The 23,573-nt window shown below is 45.1% G+C and overlaps 1 protein-coding gene across 4 annotated transcripts in view; it reads left to right on the forward strand.

The window, feature by feature from the left end:
- Positions 1–23,573, forward strand: part of KCNJ15 (potassium inwardly rectifying channel subfamily J member 15) — a 76,011-nt gene that overhangs the window by 28,188 nt on the left and 24,250 nt on the right. The window contains exon 1 of one of the 4 annotated variants that reach the window (XM_035028857.1): positions 15,217–15,626. The exons of 2 other annotated variants lie outside the window; for them this stretch is intronic. The gene's annotated coding sequence lies outside the window, so the exon portion shown is untranslated. Of the gene's footprint in view, positions 1–15,216; positions 15,627–21,012; positions 22,258–23,573 lie in introns of those variants that run through there. One more of the 4 variants, XM_035028856.1, reaches the window with a different exon arrangement.

The following is a 23,573-nucleotide window of genomic DNA, read 5'->3' on the forward strand; positions in this document are numbered from 1 at the left end:
GAAGGAAGGAAGGAAGGAAGGAAGGAAGGAAGGAAGGAAGGAAGGAAAGAAGGAAGATTTACTGAACATTCATTCATGTTTGTGTTTTTATTTTAGGCTAAAAGATCAATAACACTGACCATTTTCAGTTACAAGATGATTAGCTATGTTTTTTGAAGTGATCTGATTGCAGATTCTGGACCCTCCTCCTCAGAAGTGGGTTGTAAAAGCAGATTCCACTCACTGGATGGGAGGGAGATTGGGTGACACAAAATGGTTTTTGTCAACATTAATAATTTGTCCCGTTTCTCTCTCTCATGTAGCATTGGAAATACTTAGATCATTCAGTTATTAAAACATGCCAAGGAAAATCTGTCCCCTGTGACAGAAATCTCATAGATATTTTTCTAGAGCTTTCCCACTCAACGACTCAACACTTTATCATGCATTTATAATGCCTCATCTCCTTTTGTGAATTCTGTCGTATCTACAATCTCAACATCTGATTGTTGATGTAGCCCCAGCTGATGCAAATGAACAAAAACAGGTAAACATCACCAACATAAAGCATATCGTCCTAACTGTTAAATGATTTCATGCATCCATACTATTTTAAACTCATTTTCTTCTTTCATCATTTTTAAGAGTGTGTCATGAAGGAATATGAGCTCGGCTGTGTACGATCTTGTAAGAACTAAACCTTGCCGGAGTATTAGACTGTGATTATCATTCATGTAGTGTATGACTTGATATATAAAGAAATTGACACATGCCTATGTATGCCCACAATAGACTAATTTGAGAAAAGTGTAGCCTAATGAAAAATGCATGGACTGAGAGAGAAGAGCTGTTTTGAGCCTCACCCCTCACCCCCTTCCCGCTCTGTGACTCTGAGCACATCACTTAACCTCTCTGGCTCCCACTTCCTTGCCCTCAAACTAATCATGCCTTTTTGGCCTGAACATCAAATGAATAACATTTCTAAAAGAACTTTATAAGTTGAGAAAAAGTATTCAAATGTTAGTTTACTAATTAGAGCTGAGACTGGAAATACTGATTAAAAGTAAGAAAATAAGAATTAAATTTCAATCGTAACAAATTGTACTGTCCATTTATAATCTTTTATCAATCTACTTGACAATTAATTGTTTTAGGGACTGTGATGTGCCAGGTGTCCCTTGAGGGACACATAGTGAACAAGACAGGTGCGGTCAAGCGCTAAATGAAACCGACAGCAAATGATAAAGAGTCGGGACAATTTAGACAGTAGTAAATGGCATACAGACTAAAAGGGAGAAGTAGGTACCCAGTTGGGTTAAGCCATATGAGATGGAGGCCCAGTCCCGCTGAAGAAGTGCCATTGGGCCAAGTCCTGACCGGGGTCATCTGGGCGAATGAAGATCTGAGGGAGAACATTCCAGGCCGATGGGACAGCCTGTACAAACCACCTGGGGTAGGATACGGTCAGGCCTTGAAGCTGGGTTTTCCCCTTCTTGTTATTTTGGACCTCTGTGTTTCCCTGTTTTATATGGGGCTTTCATCACGTCCTCCTCTGACGTGCATCTGATTCCATGGTCTGGAGTAAGAGTGCCAGCTCGAAGACATCTGCACCCTGCATGTCTTCTTCGTTCTCTCCAGCCCTGAGCCCCCGGGGAGCCCAGCATCTTCTCCGAGGGGCCACGCTACTCTCGCAGGCTGGCCCCTGCTCCCTGGGAAAGAGAAGGACAAAAGGATGATGTACCATTCCTATTGGCGAATAGGAAAAAAGGGCATGATTCATGCCAGGACTTGGAGTCAAGGGAGAGGGTTGGATAAAGTAGGCAGTTTCAGACTTTCCCCCTTAAAAAGAAAATGACCCCTCACTCCTTCCTGCCCCCACTTAGATTGAGCCCCCAGAGGGCAACAGCTGTACCCAGGTGAAGTGGAGTGGTGCGCAGGAGTGTAGAACCCAGAACTCAGGGGAGGGGACATACCATTTGCTTCCAACAAATGGATTGAGTCACCCCCTCTTCTGTCCAGCCTAAAGCAGCTGTAGAGCCCTGACCCTGCCAAGGAACCTGTGCAGAGGACTCATGAGTGTGTCATCATCATCTTTGTGACAGAGACCTTTCGCTTCCCTGGGCGTTTCCTTTGGACCTGTGCAGGGGATCTCACCGGGGAAGGCATCTGTGGGAAAGCCATTTTTCCCCTGTGGGCTTGCCAGAGTCCGTGTGCACTCTGGCCACAGGAAGGCTGGTGACCCACACAGGCCTTGGCATGATGGCCACAAGAAATGGCTCGGTGTAGGGAGGACATACAGCTGTATTCCAGAAAGAAACTCTGCCTCCATTTCCAGAGACAGTGACCTCCCCTTAGACTTCTGCTTCAAAGATGGAAATCTGACCGATTCTCATAAAAGCACGGACACCGGGGCACAAATGCTGGAAACCAGCGCCAATCCCAACTTCCACAATCCAGAAGAATCCAATTTTACCCATATCTATCCAACTTCTTTATGCTTTTTTTTGGTCAGGGAAAATGGGAGGCTATAGGGAGATTGAGCTAAAAACACGGAGTTTTTCTCTGTGACATTTTGCTTCTATATATTTGATATGTGTATCATCATCTGTATGAGTTGCTTTGCTTTTCCCAAGAAGTAAGGATTTTTGTTAACAATCATTTGCAGTGGGGGGAGGGAAGAGGAGGAGGGAACGTGGGGTATAGGAGAGCTGGTTAGAAGAGATCATCTGGTTATTTATTTATGGTTTATTTAGGCAAAGGGGCCTTAAAAAAAAGGTTTTGATAAGAATGGCCAAAGTTTCTTCAAAGATTAACTGGCTCTTTTCTTTAAAAGGGCATTAGTTTTCTTTCCTACAGGTGTTCAGAGAGCTCAGGACTGGGTGTCCACTAGAATTTTCTGCTGGTCTGTAGATTTCCTTAAGGCACATTGCTGACATCATGGAGCCCTCTCTCCCTCTCCCTCTCCCTTTCTCCCTCTCTTTCCCCCCCACTCCCTCCTCCCTCCTCGTCCCTCCTCCCTCTGCTCAATCTCTCCCAATCTCTTTCCTCCTCTCTTCAGTTCCTTCAGGTAAATCCTACTCAAACTTGTACCAACTTGTTTTTGACTGACAGCGAGCAGCGAGAGACTTTTCTTCACTTTGAGAGAACCTAAACCCCTCTCTTTCCCAAGGCAACCTGCATCGACCGATCATTTCTTTGCCTGGTCATAACTTCCCATCTAGGCAGGCGTCCGGTGCATCTGTCTCTGCAGGTAAGAGGTATGCGCTTCGGTCAACACCGTAGCCCTCAGCCGGCTGGAGAGATTTCTGAAAAACTTTACTCCCAGGCAATGAACGAGTGGTGATTCTCTTAAAACTCACTTAAAATCATTCAAAACTTCCAAGCTTATCTGGGGGAAATTTACAAGTGCTGTTTGCATGTGGAAAACGGGTTTTTTACTTAATGATGGGGCAAAAAAAAAAAAAGTGCTTTATTTTTGCCTGTGAAACAATATCCAGATGTTGTCTTGTTTGCTGTGGGTGTAAGTGATCTAGGTGGAGGGAAGGAACGACTCTCACAGTGTCTGTCAGAGCAAGTTTGTTACTGATTTTCAGTGATTATAGAGTTCTTGGGTCTTTTTCTGGCAGTCAGTTTCCTTTGTCCGGGGAGAAGTCAGTGTAGGTTGCCGTAAGGCGAAACCTCACCGGAATATTTCAAAATCTGTTACCTATCCTTAGGAGAAAAAAAAAAAAGTTACGTAAGTTTTCCGTGGTAGGTGGAAGGAAGGTAAACAATTCTGACTTTGGAAACATTATGAACCTTTGTTCACAACCTGTGGGTAATGTGTCTTAGAACCTGAGTATGATTTCCAGTGAGTTTAGACTGCTCTCGGCTAAGAAATGTTACTCTGGGTGGAATTTCCACGCAGCGCCCGTGAAGCTAGTTTTTTATCTCCTCTCTGCACTTCCGGATTTAGTCGCCTGAAGGAAATAAGAATTTGTCGTTCAATGAGGTGTTTCTTGACCTCCCAACTTCTGAAAGTCACAGGTTAGGACACTGACAACAAATGCAATGTTCAACTTGGCAAAATTAAAGAGCAAAATGATCCATCCTACTCAGTTCACACATGTAAGTTTATGTCTTCTGAATGGAAAATATTTTCATTCTTTCTTTTTAACCTAAAGGAAGAATTTTAGAGACAAAAATGACAACTGATTTGTAAAGTCCCTTCTGTGAAACCCCCAAATCACACTCTCTCTCTCACACACACGTACAATCAACTGTTACCCCCGATCTTACCCCATTTTGTCCTCTCTCATAAATGTTTAAAAAAAACCGTGTAACGATCAACAATAGCCTTAGGTGACAAATTCTCTCAATTTAAAGTTGTCCGAAGAATTCAAAGAAAAGGGTCCATTACAGCCATCCCTTTGTGGACCGGGTCAGGAGGCTCGCAGTGGAACGAAGTGAGCACTTACTCACGCAGGGCTCCCTCCGCTGTTCCTTCCCTGGGTTTTGGGGGGAGTTGTTATTTTTTGTTTGTTTGCTTGGTTTGGTTTTGATTTTTTAGCAGTTTTCCTACTTCTCTAGCTGGGAATATAATCAATGGCCATGCAGGGAGCCACCCAGAGGTCACATGGCAAGTCTTCAGAAAAGGCTAGAAAAGTAGAAGAGTTTATCCAGATCAGGTAATCACATCTCAGAAACGCTAATCAAATAATGGAGCTGACACATCTTCACTGAGCTAAGGAAACGCTTAAGTACTTTGGGGATTTGTTAGGAATAGACTTGGTTGAATGTTGTGATTCTGGTCGCTTAAGGAAAACACATTTTTAAAAAGCCCTCCCACCCTCTTACCACTCCTTCCTCCACCAACAGTTGTGGTCATTTTACGGAAAGTGCTATTTCCCCCAGTTTCCTCTCCTCACACTTAAACCAAGGGCAGACGGCCCGATTTTGGGGGGGAAAGAGAGCGAGACCCCAGGCTTCCCACGCCAGCAGTCGTGAGAGCCAACAAAAGCGGGTCTGTTGGCTGCCTGGCACAGGACTCAGCACACTCCTGCTCTGCCCTGGTGTGGAGGAGACCTGGGAAGGGCTGTGCTTTCTTGTTTTGGGGTGTGTGTGTGCGTGCGTGCGCACATAATTATATACCTAAAAGACACAACATGCCCCGTAACTGCTGTATGGTACTGACTGCAGAGCCAACGTTTACAGACGCAATCAGTAAATGTCAAGCATTTGAATACCCTTTCCTGCCTCACCTCCTCCCTGGTTAGAGACGTGGAGCAATCCTCTGACTTCCTCTCATGCCCACTTCAGAGTTGTTTGTGGACTATATTTGCCATCTGGCCGTGTCGGAATCTTAGAGCCAACACAGCAGTCCACGGACGAAGCCATGCGCGTGACGGGGCACAGATGACGAGCCCCTGCTCAGGACGAATCAACCTCCCTAATCATTTCCCGCAGTCTTTAAGATATAAGTAATTCAGCCACCGTCTTTCTGCCTGCAACAATTTAAGCACCTCACACTGGAGGAAATGGGGGTGTCTCCAAATGTGTTTTAATTTATCTTTCAAGTCAGAATAACTTTACTCCAAACATAGTCAGGGAGCTATGGCCAGAGTTAATGTTAGTTTGTAGATTTGCAAAAAAGAGGTTGTTGTGTATTAGTGGGTAAATGCAGGAGCCATATCAGGCAGAGGTTTTCTTTTTTTTTTTTAAGATTTTATTTATTTGACACAGAGAGAGCGACAGTGAGAGAGGGAACACAAGCAGGGGGGGTGGGAGAGGGAGAAGCAGGCTTCCCGCCGAGCAGGGAGCCCGATGCGGGGCCCGATCCCAGGACCCTGGGATCATGACCTGAGCCGAAGGCAGCCGCTTAACGACTGAGCCACCCAGGCGCCCCCAGGCAGAGGTTTTCATCCATCCTTCCCTCTCCCCTGCCTTTCACTTCTGTCTCATAGAGCCACCTGGGCTGTGGGGTTGCTGGTGCAGCTGGAGAGTGGGGTGCGGCAGGGCTGGGAAGTGGGGTAGCAAACTGGGCCTTGCTCTGTGCCGCTCAAGGATGCAGTGCCTTGGCAGGGGACAGCTCTGACACAAGCCCCTGGCTCTTTGCTGCCGTTCGGGTAGTTTCCCTGTGCTGGTTTTACAGGCAGGTAAAGGGAACTGCGTGGCCGGAAATGAGCAGCCCTAGAAATGCCAAACCTTTCCTCAACTAAAGGAAAAAAGTGCAGCCTGCTTCCCCACCTTGAAAGGGAGAAATGAGGGCACAGAATAAGAGAAAATAATGTATAACCTAGAAGTTTTATTTTGTAAGAGTTACTTGGTTGAGACGAAAGGGAAAAAATGAGTAAATCCTTGGAGTGCCTGGGTGGCTCAATTGGTTAAGCGTCTGCCTTTGGCTCAGGTCATGATCCCAGGGTCTTGGGATCGAGCCCCGCATCAGGCTCCCTGCTCACCAAGGAGTCTGCTGGTCAAGAGCCACCAGGTTCCATTGGCCACTTACGCCCGCATCCATGTTTCTGGGTTCTCCACCTGATCATGTCCCTGGGATTACAGATCACTGTGGGGCCGTGGGAATACACAAGGGACTCAGAGGAGGACTCCTGCAGTAGGTATCCAATTCTCAGGCTGGTTTGAGGACCCAGGTAGTTAGGTTTGGGTTTCAATCTACATCCTATTTCAGCTGAAGTTGCACTGGTATCAGGCTAATAACTATGAGATATTTGTGTGTTTTCTCCAGGACCGCACTGGAGTCTGATCAAGATCATATGGGGCTTGAAAAATATACAATTGTGGGGGGATGGCTCTTTAAGGAAAATGAATGCAAAATCATGACTAGAAAATTAGGTACAAAGCTTTGGAGAGGGCTGATCTGGGTATAAGCGAGACTCCCTGAAGCTTGGTTTCATTACCTTCATGATAAATCCGCTCTGTGTCATACATAATAAAGACCCAATACTTGCTTTTTGAAGGAATGGTTGCATCCACTTATGTAAATTTTAAATGCTGGCTGCCCTCTGAGTAACTAGAAAATGATAAGCAAAAATACCGTCGTGCTTATACATATGTAAGACCGGTGATATATGGAAAATTGATCTGGGCGATATGTAGAATGTTTCTCATGCCCCTGGCAGGTTGCCGTGAAATGTAGATCCTTGCGCTGTGGCCAAGCCTTTAGGCCATAACTGGGCCCAAGGGCAAGATGCTATCAAAGTTCTGTTTTTCCTACAGCAGACTGTGTGGGCACTGAAATTAATGGTGCACTTTTTCCATTTGAAAAGCCCTCACTCAAGTTAAAGCCAGAAGAACATCGTGCTAGTCATGAGCCTAGAACCTTGCATGATATGAAAGGCATCGAGAATGTGCTTCTCTTCTAACAGGCTGGAGGGTTTGCCCCCGTGAAGTGTCCATGAAACGTCCATGTGTCTGGCAAGGGACAGCCTCTTCCCTTTGTTTCTGTTAACACTGTTTCCAGGTCAAGCAGCAGGGTGACATGCCATTTCTCGGTACGAATGCTTGAAAACCCATGCCTACCAGGCCAGATAACACTCTCACTGCCTCCCACCTCCTCCTACTTCCTTGCTACTATTATTCACTCCTCTGACTTAATATTTCGTGCAGCCCCACTGGGGACACCTTTCCAGACTATGATTGGTATGGGGTGGCAAGTTGTCGTGCTCTCCCAGAAAGAACATGTTGTGATGTTCATGTGTCCCTTGACTGTGAGTGGTACTTTCGGGACCTGCACGATCCCTGCAGATGACCGGCCGGCCTTCGGGATTGCAACATGACCACAGATAGTCAGCCCCTAAGAATGTATTTACTTTTCGCCTCTTTGTTTCTCTACCTCCATCTGATTCCCTCAGGATTTAAGTGGATTTTCAAAGGCATATCCACATACCTTCACACAAATACAACACGACGTAAAAGTAGTTGAAAAAGAAAAAATATGGGTAAGCCTCAAAGAGGTAATTTGATTAAATCATCTGCTTGCTTTATATGAGTTTTATTTATTAAAAAACACACACACACACACAAACACAATGTACACAGGCCCACAGTGGCAGAATCTTGTTTGTGACTTCAGAATTAAATGTGAGTTGTAAATACACTTTATATTTGTTTTTTTTTTTTAAAGATTTATTTATTTATTTTGAGAGAGCGAGAATGAGAGAGAGAGAGAGAGTACATGAGTGGGGGAGGGTCAGAGGGAGAAGCAGACTCCCTGCCGAGCAGGGAGCCCGATGCGGGACTCGATCCTGGGACTCCAGGATCATGACCTGAGCCGAAGGCAGTCGCTTAACCAACTGAGCCACCCAGGCGCCCCTACACTTTATATTTGAACCAGGGAATCAATGAGGCCCTTGCTGGGTCTAGTCTTATCATGCATCATATTTTATAATTCCTTTGAAAGATATTGTCTATTCTCCCTCTTAGGACTTTTTTTTTTTTTTTGGTATCACTATGTCTATAATTTAATTGTCCGTAAGTGAGGGGACAAGCATCCTCCACTGGTTTAGACTCAGGTCTGGCACGAGCCCCAGGAAGCCATCTATGACCCACTACACCTGGGCTAGCAGCCCTGTGTAGACGTCCCTCCCCACCCCGGACTAGCTGGTTCCTACCACTTGGCCCCACATTATAAGAACCCATCTACTTGTCTCTTTCACCTACTGAATTGCAAGCTCCGTGGTGATGGAGATTTTACCTGATTCTTCCTCTGCGCTCCCAGAGCTTGGCCCAAGTAATTCCTCAGGCGATGCTTGTTGAATCAACACGCATTGACACAAAGGTGGAATTTTTGCCATAATTACATCTTCAGTTGAACGATGACCTGCATTTATGCCAACTGAGAACTTTTTATCCAAAGTGTTTTAAAAATACATATATCTGAAAACTACAAACTGGTGCATTTTTTTTCTCTTGGTGAACATTACAAAGTGATAGATCAACTGCTAGAATTGCTTCAGTGGGGTTATTATGGAAGGGAGACATATTTTTACAAGTTTCTACACAGTACCCTGTACCTACAACAAAGTAGTTGAGTAAACCCCATACAGGGAAAATAGGCAGCATGCAAAATATTTTGGAAAGAAGGAAATTGAAATAAAACTCCATGGCTTTGGCATGGGAGTGTGGACTGAAAGTTTGATTCTGAGGATGAAAACAAGGGAAAGAAAGAAGAGGTGGAATTTGCTGCAATCCTGGTGAAGAAGAGGATGATTTGATCCCTGGTTTGGCCAATCCCGGGGACGAGGCCCTATCGTCACATCATTCAAGTCACCCTCAAGTGCTCTGTTTTGATCTGGCTTGTGTTAGCATACCTGGGGAAATACGGGTATTTGGCTTTCAGATTGTTTTAAATTTTAAGTTGAAGAGAATTTTCTAAGAGTTCCAATATTAAGGATGAAATAGTCTAGGACTCAAACTTACAAGAGCCACCTTTCTGGGATCACCATCAAATGCGTCTCCGACTAGGAGCAGTCTATGCCAGCACACGGTGTTTCAGAGTCTAAGGCTGTGTGAGCATATGTATATTCAAAAATAAATTTTATAACGATGAATATTAGCTTGTCTAGTCCAGTCTCCTGGGGATGTTCTCTAAACTATGCTTTTCATAGCACACTTTGTTTAGTTTTCAATATCTGAAGAAACAGTCTATGACATTTCTATGACTAGCCCTAACATGGGTGGAAATGCATATTTAATGAGTTTTTAATCAAATCCAATCGGGATTTTGGATGGTTGGGCTCCAGCCCCAGTCCCCCTCGCCCAGCACACATGTGCGGGCAGCTTGCTCAGCAGGAGCCTGGGTGGCTGAGGGAGAAGCCTCAGTCCTTGATCTCAAGGAGCCCCCAGTCTGCTTCTGTGAGGATGTGTGGGTGGGAACAGAGGTGGAAAAGTAGTAAAAACCACTCTAAGAGCAGAACATCTGCCGTGCCAGGCAGAACACAAGAACTGCTGGAGGAGCCATGGCAAACAGCTGGAGATAGTCAAGAGATAAGACCAGATACATTTGGGACAGTTGGGAAAGGCCTGGGGTATTCCAGAGAGCGTTGGAGAGTGACTAGGACTTTGAGAGTCAGGATGGGAGGAGAAGCCATCAGAGTCAGAGAATGGCAGGTGCACCAGGGAGAGAAGAGAGGTGAAGTACTGGCAGTAGTCAAGGTGATGATGCTGAGGGCTCGCTAAAGGCCACTTGGTTCTAGGTCCGCCTTAATCCTAACAACAACTGTTCATCTTATCCAGTAAGCTTTATTATGAGCCTTGTTTTTGAGAGGAAAGCAGGGCACAGAGGTTATGTAACTTGCTTCAGAAGGGGTGAAGCCGTCTTTGAAGCAAGGTCATTGGCTTCTAGAGACCATGCCCTTCAGTGCTGAGCCTCTGGAGATGAGACTCAAGGGCAGGCTGGTGCCAAGAACTGTTTGGGGTTCAGTTTGCTAAGCAGTGAGGAATCACTGGAAGCTTTGGTTTTGGGGGTTCTGAGCTGCATTTACAAATACTGGTCTGGCAGTAAAGGCCATGTGATTTGCCAGAAGGGTGTTTTGAGAGGTCCGTAAAAGGCATGAAGACCTGGAGCCCAGAGTGACAGCAGAAGGGATAAAGAAGGTGCTCGCTGGGTGCATTAGAAGGCAGAATCTCTGGGCTTGCACTAGATTATGTGGGAGGGAAGGATTTTACAGACAGGTGGTGGGATGAGGATGCCATTGTTTGGAACCAAAAGTCAGGAGAAGTAACTACATTTAGGGAGAATGAATAATATGATTTCTGTTGGGGACAAGTCAGTTCTGGGCATTTCTCTAGGAAAGGTGTGCCAGGGGATGTTGAAAACACAGAGTGGATCTCAGAAGAAGTGCTGTTGGTCAGCAGCAGTTAATGTGATGGGACCAGACATGGTCAAGAGGGTTAGGTGGAGGACGCAAGAGACAGTATAAAGAGAAATAAAGGAGGATGAGCATAGGACCCTGGGGAACATAACTGGCGAGGGCCTGGTTGGAGAAGAGGGAAAGTCTACCACGTAGAAAGAGAATGAATCATCAGAGAAGCAGATAGAGGACCGAAGTAGCAACTGACAGTAGGAACTTTCTGGAGATGCTCTTGCTGACACCACCTTGACTCATTTATCATAGCAGGTGAGAGCAGGTTTGGAAGTTGAGGGAAAGAAGCTGCTGGTGGTCTGATGATGTCAACAAGAAAAGACGAGGGGAGGACTTGGTGGCCTCTTCCCAGCTCATGCTGCAGATAAAAAAATCAGAGGATTGAGAGATTATTGTTTGGCTGGCAAATCAGAGTCCTCGGAGGCCTGCAGGGTGGCTCCTTCTGAGCCTTTTGTTAGTGAGTTTCTTTCCCTCCATGCCCTGTTCTAAGGGTGACTAGCCCATTCCTTTTCCTCCTGAAACTCAACCAAGTGATTCAATAAATTCACCTCTATCACAATTTTCAAAGTATAGGCTTAGTGCAGAGGGGAGCTTACTTGTGCTCCTGAAGGAAGATTCTAGCAATTCAGGCCCTTTGACACCTGGGTGAATACCTGGTTTTTCCAAGTTATGAGCTTCAGTTCTCCTGAGACGCTCTGGATAAATGACAAGCCCATTCTTAAATGCGAATGTGTTTCCAGTATAAAGGGAAAGATAATGCAGTGTCCAAATTTGCTAATTACTGCAATGATTAAAGCAAGACTTTTCAAGTTTATTCTTTCATAAGATCAGCGACCTTTTGAACACAAGCAGGATCTGACAAAGACAGTCCTAATGAGGGAAAGAGAATGAGCAAGCAATGCCAGTTCCCTCGGAACAATTAGCTGCTGTTGGCATTGGACCTACAGCTTAAAGTTTGTTTTGCTGGGACTACCTTCTGGTTTCTTGGTGTTGTGCTGTGATTAAACAAAACTTCAGCAAAACAAAAAGGGCTGTATTATGGTCATTTTGAAAAATATATAGGGGGATTAAAAGAATGGAAGCTTTCGTTTTCTTAGCAAAAGTCAAGTGAGGAATATATCGGAAACTTCTGGGTAGGAGAACATACATATGTGATAAGAGTTCTTCAAGCCCTACAGAAACAGAAGATGAGTGAGAACAAGCCCCTGGCAGGTAGTTGTTAAGAGAGGCAGGCTGATCTCATGACAAGAAACCTTAGACTTTGGAAGCCGACATTTCTGGATGTGAATTCCGGGCATGCAGACTCCCAGCCACAGAGCCCGTGGGTAAGGCACAGTGATGTTCTGAGCCTCGGCATCTTTGCACATTTGGGGGCACATGGGAAACCATCAATCAATAGAAACTGGTTCCTTCTTTTTCTATTCAAGGTCCCCACCTCCCATGTAGATTCCTCAACATCCCGGCCGCCCCCCCACCCCAGCCCAAGGTGAACACAGGCTTTTCTTTAAGGTGGCTCGAGAGAAAAAGGGTAGATTTGAAGGCAGAAGCACTAGATTGGAGGGCTGTGTGATCCTCCACCAGTTATCTAACTTCTCAGTTTCTCATCTGTAAACTTGGAGGAATTCCTGCCACAGGGATACCAGGGAGTTAAATGAGATGCTTTTTGTGAAAGTGTTGGGAAGGCTCTTCTGTCTTCTAGGAATCAATAGATAACAAGCATTCTCCAAATGACCAGAACGAGCTTACTTTCCTCCCTAGGGACTTAATTCCCTTTTTATACAGTTCTGTTTTTTAAAAACTGACTTTATAAAGGAACTCAGAATTCCAGAGTCTAAGTCACCACCCTTAACAAAATCTTCAAACAGATTTTTTATTATTCTTTTACTTATAAAAGGGATTATACCCCAGGGTGCCTGGGTGGCTTAGTCGTTAAGCATCTGCCTTTGGCTCTGGTCATGGTCCCAGGGTCCTGGGATGGAGCCCCACATCGGGCTCCCTGCTCAGCAGGAAGCCTGCCTCTCCCTCTCCCACTCCCCCTGCTTGTGTTCCCTCTCTCGCTGTGTCTCTGTCAAATAAATAAATAAAATCCTTTTTTAAAAAGGGGGATTATACCCCTATAGCTACTCAAACTTGGATGAACAAGATTTAGATTTGGCAGAAGCTGGTTTACTGGGTTGTTCTCATTGCAAATTCAATCAGAAATTACCCTTGTAATTATTTTTTGACATCCTTCATATTTGTTTTTGCTGTCAAGAACACATAGAAACATTAAAAAAGGTAACTTTCTCCTAGGTTTTATAAGGAGAGGAGAGTGACAAAGCGAAATACTATGAACTTGGCACACAAATGAACCATGCTCTGGAATTTGGGTGGGTCTAGGAAAAAGTACAGACTCCAGTGGAAAACATACATGGGTGTGTGAGAAATCCCTGTAAACTATAAATTGAGTACATACTGCACAGGCTGGTATGGAAAGAAACCACAAGACTCTCTAAAATCAGGGAAAAGGAGACAGAGAGGAAGTTTGGCACCAAAACACCAGGTGTCCCTGGGAGTCGGGGACGTTTGCAGTTAGGAGCAGTCTTGCTTGGATTTATGGAACCTGACTATCATAAGCATCAATCCGGGTATCTGTTAGCCAGCATTCTCCACCACTGAGCTCAGTTTCTTATGCTCCTCTCCCACCTCTCCTTACCAAGGTCCCCTTTTCAGTTGCTCTGGATTCATCCTCACCTTGTTGCCTTTGCCTGGGTGGTCTCTTTCCTTGAAGACGCTCATCTTTCCTTATCCTCCCAGTCTTGTTATCAACTTTCAACACCCTTCCTTCAAGGCCCATTTGGCTCAGCTTTCCTTTCCATGGAGATTTACCACTTCCAGACTCCCTGAATTTCCTTTTCTCTGGGCAGGACCAGACCAAGAATGTGTCTGTGCCACCAAGACCTTTTCATATTTGGTTCCCCATGTGTGCATTTATTCAGTGCAGGTTTCGCCCCTCACCCCAATCAGATGACAGCCCCTGCTGCCGGGGGGGGGGGCGGTGCGAGGGGGCTGTCACATTTGACCAAGTGACAACTAGCTACCCTCCTCAGAGTCCTGCTTTGCACCCTGTGTTGGGTGCATTCAGCTGGCCATTTGTGATCCTAGTTCTAATGTAAGGCAAGCTTTCTTATCTCCCTTTTTTGAAAGGAGGGTGCTGAAAATCAGGAAGACCAGATACTTGTCTGAAGTCACCAACCCCAAGTACCTTCCACAGGGCATTTTCCCTTGTCCTCTGGATGCGCCCATCAGGTGGGCCTTGGCCCAAGCTTTTAGACTTTAAGGACTTGCCCCTCACTGTCATACCAAAAGACCTGAGATTTGAACCCAAATCTGTCCGGCTCCAACCCTATTCCTTTCCACTATATCATGCTGCTTCCCTATCACCAAAATGCTCAAGACGAAGCTGAGCATGGAATAATATGGAACGAATATGTGGTGATTCATCCAATTTTGTCAAAATCAAGGGAAGATACCAAAAATCTGTAAATTGGACCAGAGTGCGCACGCGTGTGTGTGTGTGTGTGTGTGTGTGTGTATACAGAGAGAGAGAGAGAGGACAGGTTTAACACAGGTGAACCATTCCTACTGTCCCTAAACTGTTGACATTGCTCAGTAGTTCCTTCCCTGAACTGTCATTCTTAAGGACGGCCCTATAAGGAAAATCCCTGAGGACTGAGCTGAGCACCATTTCGGTATTTTTCTAGCCAGAAAGCAGCGAGCCTGTGAACTCTACTGCTTTCAATATGTAATCGTCCACACCCTGGCGGTGGGCCTGGTCACTGTTATTCCATGCAGATAGTCCACATCCTGTCCAGAGGTCGTTATGGGAGCAGATTGGCAGAGAAGAAACATCTGTGGAAATGCATGTGGAGGTCATGGAAAACAAAGGTGCATGAGGTCCATCCAGTGTCAGGGAAATTTCTAGTGTGTTCCCATTTGTTTATTATAATTATCCACCACAAAACCTGTGACCTACCACCAGAATCGGGCCCATGACAGTGTGAGGCCCATGACAGCTTTGAGAGCTACTAAAATGTGATTCTTTCGTTGTTGTTGTTGTTTTAGATTTTATTTATTATTTGAGAGAGAGAGAGAGCACAAGTGGGGGGGGGTGCAGAGGGAGAAGTAGACTCCCCGCTTAGCAGGGAAACCAACACGGGACTCAAATCTCTGGACCCTGAGATCATGACCTGAGCCGAAGGCAGATGCTTCACTGATTGAGCCACCCAGGCGTCCCCCAAAATGTGATTCTTGATCAGATAATTCTCCAAGGTTGTAGAGCCTTTGGAGAGAATTCAAGAGAGAGAAAGAATTTCTAGTGCCCCCCAGCACCTATGAAGAATGAGAGAATGCCGTACTGCCTTCCATGTGGTAGTTCTGCTTGGCAGTTTCTGTTGCCAAATAGCTTTTAAAAAAATCAGATACAGATACCGTTTTTGGCAAAGGGGCTGTCATTTACCCATAAAAACCAAAGCCCTGTGCTGGGAGTCTTTGTGGCCCAAGGGCTCTGCTGTTCATTCATGACGAAAGTGGGTGAGGACAACTCGAACGCCCAGCTTCTGCCTCCTGGGGTAGAGGACAGGTTCCCACCCATTCTCTCAGCTATCACGTGAGCACAGAGCCTAAGGTTTGGACTGCACACACCCTCCCGGAGGCCCAGGATTCTTTCCTGCAGAGCCAGGTCCCGTCATTGCCACCCTGGATCTCCGGGACCTTCTGTGGAGCTGGGCCCTGGCACCTGGACTCGAGGTAAGACCCCCAAAGTGCTTCCCGCTGGTCATCCAGGGTGGTACAGAAGGAAGAGAAAGATAAAACACCCAAACCTCAAAAGACCAAGGAATTTCTGGAAGGTCCAACCAAAATGATTCATCTTGACCTCAGGCATAATTTTTTCCCTACTCTCTATTCTATTTCATTTCTACTAGCATGTATCTTACTGATTTGAAGAAAACTTCCACTTTTGAAATTTCTAGTGCTTAAATATGAATTAGCACAACTCTATGAGATTGCAAATAAAATACAGCAATAACTTTGTTAGGAAAAAGAGAGTAATACTTGTACCTTGTACTGTAAAGCCTGAAATTCCAATTTACTTGCATAAACAAAAACTTTGGGTATCAATCTGTTAATAATCCATCAAGCATGCTTCTAAAAATAGCTATTAGCTATTAATTCAGATTAAATTTACAAATAAGTAACTTGCAGAATTAGTGCTGAGTTTTGAGCCTTAAAGACCTTGATCTCAAGGACACGGTATATGACAAATGCAGCTGTGTGAACAAGCACACATCCTTAGGCGTATTTCTTTCAATATCATGTATCATATTATTCACAAACAGCATTGCATGTGAAAAGTAATAAGATGTTTAAAATATTAAATGACAGTAGCTAGCTAGTAGCCTAGTTATCCTTATTGATTGTCCAGTTGAGCACAGTTTACCTTGGGCTTTTAGGACCCACTTAAGGCCTGAATAACTCTTACTCACAACTTTTGAGAGTGAGAAAGATCCTCCATATATTGCTATAAATTCATCTTATCTCTGAGAGACGACTTACATGTGTATAACTTTATTTAACATCCCTAGCTATTCATTCTAATACTTGAAAAGCTCCTTTTCTTTTCTTCCTTCCTTCTGCCCACCTTCTCTTCCTTCCTTCCCTTCTCCCTCCCTCCCTTCCTTTCTTCCTTCCTTTCTTTCTTGATATCTTTTAACCAGTGTCTCCCCCTTTCCCAATATTAACAAAGCAATTTCCCCAGCTTGCAAATATTAGGACCTTTTCATCTCTAATAATTTTCTAGTCAGTCTGTTCCAATGTCCTATCAATAACTTATCAATTACCCATGACACCTGAGATCTCTCCCACCAGAATTTAGGTTGTGAATTTTCACAGGAAAATTTATTTTTAAAACCAGGGTGGTCCATAAGACCAAGGGCTTAGTTAGCCCAGAGCCGTGTTAACCCAGCAGCTGCGTTGTTGAGCACCAACAGCTACACATTCAATGTACACGTTAAAGAAGTAAGTGAAGTTTCAGAATTTCGCGTGCGCTCTGATGTTCACCGCTGCCCATGCTGAAGAGAGCTTGGAGGCCATTTCGTCCAACCCTCTCATTTTACAGATGAAGAAAACAGGCCTAATTGATAGCTGGCAATACTAAATTATAGCCCTTCTAAAACTCAATAGCAGAGTTAGTAGGCTTCTTAATGTGCTCGATACCATATGGATCCCACGAGCTGATGAGTGTGCTGTGACCTTGAGCATTTACATTCTGTGGTTTTCAGATGTTTATGTTTCTAACGTGGTATTTGTAATCCCAAGGCCCAGTAACCTTTTACCGCAGAGGCCTTGCCAGTCCCCAGTTTTGGGCACCTCCCTTCTTCCATACTCAGCCAGGGCTCCCAGGCTGTGCAGTATCCGCAAAGTCACAGCAGGTGCTGCTGAGAGACCAGGTCCTGAGTGAGGGCCTCATGGACCCTGTGGCCAGTTGAACTCCTTTCTTCATCTCTTGTCTCCCTCCTGGGCTCTAGGGATCGAGCCCAGATCCTTCCACCTCCTTCAGCCCTGCTCATCTTACCCCAAATGACCATAGCATCATTCCCTGGACTAAGAGAACAGTTCATCAAGCTTCATCCTCTACTGCTTAACATTTTTCTATAGCTTTTCCTATCTCTCTTTCCCGTCCCGTCAACTGGAACAGAAGCTTTATGAGAATAAGCATTTCATTTGTACACTGGTATCCCCCGTGTCTGGAATAGTATGGAAAATAGTAGGTGCTCAATAAATACATGTGCAGTGGGTATAACCTTTCCTCTTTCCCTCCTGTCTTTGGGAAACAGGTGTCCCCCTCCTTTCTAGGACTTAACCCCTGGGAGCATCAGTGTCTCCTGTCAACCCTCAAAACTTTGACCTCTAATTCATATCCTCTTTCCTGAAATCTTATTTCCTTAGTTGTCCACTCTGCTGAACTTACATTGCTGTCCAACCATCTGTCTGCCCTTTCTCCAGCTGCTTTGCTGGAAAGTCCTCTCTCCTTCTCCTCAATGCAGTCTCCAAGATTCTGCCCTCATATGCCTTCTGCTCTTGGTATTTTTCTTTTATATAGATCTCATTGACTCATGTGGTTAACTTTTCGAGTCTTCATCATGAGCCCCAAATTTATTTCCTAGAGATGAACATCTCAATGCAAACATGATGAGAGCCAACCTCACGATGTTGCTCTCTCTGCTTTTCATGTAAGTCTTCCTCTTCATCCAGGGACCAAACCCCAGAGACCTATCAGCTCCACGTCCCCTGCCACCATCCCACATCTAATAGTTGTGTGAATTTCCTCTGTTGGTAAGCCAAGGTGGTGATGCCCTTGAGTTCATGCATTGCTTAGTGAATTTAACAGCATCCCGAATAATGTCTCTATAGCTACTCTCCCGATCTCCACCTGTCTTGCTACATGAGCCTGGCTTCTTTTTACCTGTTGAAATGATTCAGTTTGATCTCCATGGCCTTTTAAAATCTACTGCCAGTATAGCTTTTAATCTTTCTTCACACTAACTTTCTTGGGGTACCACAGTGATTCTTAACCATCAATACACATTAGAAGCAAATAGGGAATTTTGAAAAAGTACCAAACCTCAGGCTCCAAATAATATGTCCCTCCTTTCCCTTCTCCTAATGAGAGATTCTGATTCAACTGATACGTAGGGAGGCCAAGGTACCAGGGCACTTAAAATTTTCCCCAGATGTTTCTTAGATGCAGCCACGGTTGAGAATTATTGATATAACCTATTATCCAATCAAATGAACGTACTCAGGAAAGTACTTTGCCTCACATCATACTTTTGCCTGGGCAATTCCCCTCACAGACAATTCCCTTTTTTTTTATTTCCTCTTCCTACAGAAAATGCATGAAGACTTCTCTGATTCTTTCAGTTGGAAAGAATCAATCCTTTCCTGGAAGTTTCTGTATGTTTCTATGTATTACATTCATTCATGTCAGCTGGGAAGACACTGAGTTATATAAGGACAGCATAGAGTATTAGAATAAGACAAAGTCCCTGTCTTTATGTGGCTTACAGTGGGATAGGAGAAACACATGAGCCAGTAAATAACATAAGTTTTGTGATAGAAGTCTGTAAGTGTCCACAAGATAATGTTTAGCCATAAAGGATTCTATTCTGCTTGGTGTTATAATAATTCATGTATACGTCATCTCCTCTATTAGATGGTATAATCTGAGGACCAAGACCAGACATGAGACCGCATTTTCTTATAATAGTGTTAAATGTTTGCTGAATGAGTGAGTGAGTGAGTGACTGAGTGAGTGAGTGAATGAATGACATGCTGGTCATTAGGCATCAATGGGGAGTAGCAACAGCTTCCAGGAAATAGTGGCCGGGATGGAGGGGTTGTCACCACTGGAGTTTAAAAACCATGTCATCATCTTTAATCCTAGGCTATGTGTGAGTTTTACAGTTTTCCTCAATCATCCTTTCCATAGTTTATTTAATTAGCAATAATTGCACCTCGGGTAAACCTCATTGGCTACGATACTGTTACTGCGCAAAGCTCCATAGTTTATTTAAAATGGTAATAGGAATAGCATTAGAAACTAGGTCCCATTTCTCATGACGGAGAAGAGGGTAATGGTCCGCCCAAAATAATAACTTAGCCCCTTTGGTTTTAATAAATAAATCCTAGAGATCAAATGTGATGGTTTGATGGATAAAGAGAAGAACTGGAGGAGATGAGAAGAAATAGCTGCTCACCCTATTGATCCATGAGCCTTCCCTCCTTTCGTTCTGACCTTACCATGGTCTTCAAGTTAAGTCCTTGGGCCTCTTAAAAAAAATATTTGAATATCTTTAAGTTAATGGAGACAAATAGGATTCTGCAGCATCCAGGCTAATGTTGTGTATGTGTGTGTGTATGTGTGAATGTGTGTGTATGTGTGTATGGGGTAGGCAGGGTAAATAAGGGAGGAACTAACGCACATGGGAAAGTAATTACACTTCTTTAGTGGAAACCTTTAATTTCTTGAGGAACTACAGGTATGATTAATCATTCCCTAAAAAGGAAGCCATCCTAGGGGAGAAAAGCCATATCTGAACATCCATGTTCTCCTTAAGGTCACCCGTGAATCACAGCGTAAGGGTCATCAGCGGAGGAAGCTGAAATGGTCAGGCCAGCTTCCGGGAGCATCTGAGTCAGGACAGACAAAAGGAAGTGTTTCTTAACCCAGAGAATTGTAGCACAGTGGAAACTCACTTCCCACAGAGGTGGAACAATGTGTAACCATAAGTCACTTCAGAGAAGGAATTCAGAGAACATCACGTGTACTGATAAATGGGTTGAAACTGCTCACATGTTTTGGGTCATGTCTTTGACCTTTATTCATTCTTTAACTTACAGATCGATTATTAATCCATTTATTGATTCATCTGTTGACTCATTTATAGAGTGATGAGTATAAGTCATCAAAACTTTTTTTCTTTTTTTTTTTTTGAGCACCTACTATATATATCCAGGACTGTGTTACTGGTGGGTACAAAGATGAACATGGCCCAGTCCCTGCTCTCAAAGAACTCACCATCTGGAAGGGGAGTTGAACGCATTAAGAGAAAGTCATGATGCTGGAGTGAGGGTACTGCCAGCATGCGTTATAGTGGGGAAGGAGAGGCAGGGTCTTAAGTGAACCCTCAGTGGGAGGAGTTAGCCGGCTGAACCATGGGTGTTCAGCTAAGGGATCTCACACTAGGATGGGCTTCTCACGCAGCCGAGACACTGGGAAGGCAAAGGCAGGTAGAAAGGTGTGGGGCAGCATGCAGCATGCAGAGAATTGAGAGCTGTTCATCATCACTGAAGCATGGACGATGGAGAGAACATCCAAGGATGTCACCAAAATGGTAGCCAGGTGTTCTCACTTGGAAAACTCGGACGTAGGGTAAAAAGCTTAGACTTTTTTTTTTTTTAAAGATTTTATTTATTTATTTGAGAGAGAGAGAGTGAGAGACAGAGAGCATGAGAGGTGGGAGGGTCAGAGGGAGAAGCAGACTCCCCGCCGAGCAGGGAGCCCGATGCGGGACTCGATCCCGGGACTCCAGGATCATGACCTGAGCCGAAGGCAGTCGCTTAACCAACTGAGCCACCCAGGCACCCAAAAAGCTTAGACTTTATCATGTAAGAAATGAAAAACAATTTGAGGGCTGACACCGGGAACTGACATAGACATGTTTTCATTTTTGAAAGGGAGATTGGCTCTAAGAGGGAGCCAGAGTGAAGAGGGGCCGGCCGAAAGGAAGCCAGGGACGCGGTGAGCAGGGTCAAGCCTTGAAAGGGCGGAGGAGCTGGGGATGGAAACAAGGACTGTTCTGGAGACAGAACCGAAGACAATGGGTTGTGGTTATAAAGGAAGAGGGGAAGGGAGGCAGACTGGCACGAGGCTTGGGGGGCTGTGGAGCCACTCACGAAAGGACACGGAGGAGGAGCGCCTTCTGGGTGGGGTGCTGCATGGCACCACTATACGCTTCCAGGGAAGGCCAACTTTGTAGGCGGGATCCCTCCTGCGTCTTCCCACAGTAAGCGGGGGTGTGTGTTACAGGGGACGGAGGCAAAGTAACTTTTTCTCCACTCAATCCATCGATACACCAATACGTAAGAGCATTCATTTTGAGACCCATGGCTGCTTTTTCTAGCACTGCCAGACTCTAAGCTGCCTTTCTTCCATCATTCATTCATTCATTCATTCATTCATTCATCAACATTAAGCCCCTGCTGAAACTTTGGCCTCAGCACCCGCAATATAAGGTACGACAGCTTATATTCCAATGAGGGGCAATGAAGTGTGACGCACAATGAGCTGGATTTTGAGTCAGACCGACCAGGATCTAAATACTGTCACCACTACTGACGAGTCATGTGGTCTTGGGCAAACTTCCTACTTGTCTGAGCCCCTTATTTTCACTGGAGTTCTACTAGTTACTCCCCCGTTTGGAGTTAAGGAGTAAGAACTGCCAACACAGTGCTGGTCACGTGTATGTTCTCAGCTAATGGTTGTTGGTAATTTGATAAGTGTTACTGCAATGAGATATACATAAGGAAGCAAACAGTTGCACCACTGAGGTAAAAATTGCGAGAGACAGAAACACAGGGCCCGGCCGGGGAGCATGTAGGGAAATCTGGGGAACAGGGGAAGCACCTGCCTAGAATGAGCAGTGTCTCAAAGGTAGATAAGAGAAAACAGGCGAAGAAAGGGAGAGAGCTTTCTAGCAGATGACCTGGGATGTTTGGGAGCATTCAATCAATCAACAGAGGACCAACCCATTAAGGCAACTGTGAGTCATTCAGCGTGGCTTGTGCAGGCTGAGGAACAGCTGGTGCCAAGGCAGAGGTAGGTGGCACAGCTCCTGAAGGGCACACACACCATGTGCAGAAGGTCAGGAGCTTAGGCCTTGGTTTGTAGATAACCTGGGTTCCTGAGCTGGGCAGTGGAGGAGCGCTTTCCAGAGATCACCCAGGCTGCACCCTGAGGAATGCTTTAGAGGGATGGCCACTGGAGACAGGGACCTGGTTACGAGCCTGCTTCAATCCCCAAAGAAAGAATGTATGTGCCTCGAACCCAAGGCGATGGTGGTAAGAAGGGAGAGGGGCAGATTCAAGGTATCCCAAGCTTGGCTGCGTGATGCAAGGCATTCTCCTTAGCTGAACTTTTTGTCCCTCCCCACAACCCAAAAACAGCAATTTGGCCTTTCTCATTCCATGAGGGTTATTTACCAGTGATCACAAGGATACAAGAGATGGCACACAGGGAACACAAGGATACGTTGCTTGGCAACCAGGGTCCCGTTCCCAGCTCCACCCTCTGAAAATGCGATCTTTCCTGGAAAATAGGGCTGAAGACAGATGCAAGATAAAACATTAAGAATTGGCCTACTAGGTATAATTCAGGGGCCAACTCATGTCAAGTGGCCAATGTGGTCGCCCCTTAGAACTTCCTCTTTCGTCCTCTCCACGATCCTTGTTAATCCCGAACACATGCTCCCAGGCGTTGGGGTGTTCGACTCTGAGTCCTCTGGGGCTGCATTATGTTTGTGGGATGTGGGCCTAGATTCAGAGGAAGCATCGTCTTGATCACACGTTGCTTTTCCCTGACACCAGCCACACAGGAGAGAAGATGCAGATATTTGAAAATGGGTTTGCAACCACTATTGCAGAGTACGAGGTGGCTCAGAAATTGAGCTAAAGCTTGTGGTTCAAATCAGACCAAAGTAGTCTTTTGAAAGTTGCACTGGGACACACCACCGTGAATGGCCAGGTACACTGTGAATTAGGAGAATCATTTTGTTTGTCAATAACGAGTGTGGGTGTTTTAACTCACAAGTATTCATTGAGCACTCTATGTATTTTTCTCCTCTTCCTTTGGACAAAGGACATTTGTAACCCACTGACTCTCAACACCAGGGTCCCATTAGGATGAGGGTATATGGAGGTAGCTCTTTCTAGTCAGAAACTTCTGACTTAGTTTTCTGCAACTTACCATTAGCCCCGTGGGATCTTTGATGATAGGAGTTGTCCAAATGTTGGTTTCTAGCCATGCTTCTCATAAAGGGGGTTTCCAGATTTAAGCCAACAGAGGAAGAGAATTGCTGACTACAGGACTGGCTTACGATGCTCTTTAATGTTCTCTTTTTTTAAAGGAAGCCAGCT

This window comes from Mirounga leonina, unplaced genomic scaffold, assembly GCF_011800145.1.
Source record: "Mirounga leonina isolate KUSES-001 unplaced genomic scaffold, KU_Mleo_1.0 Mir_205, whole genome shotgun sequence".
Classification (NCBI taxonomy): domain Eukaryota; kingdom Metazoa; phylum Chordata; class Mammalia; order Carnivora; family Phocidae; genus Mirounga; species Mirounga leonina.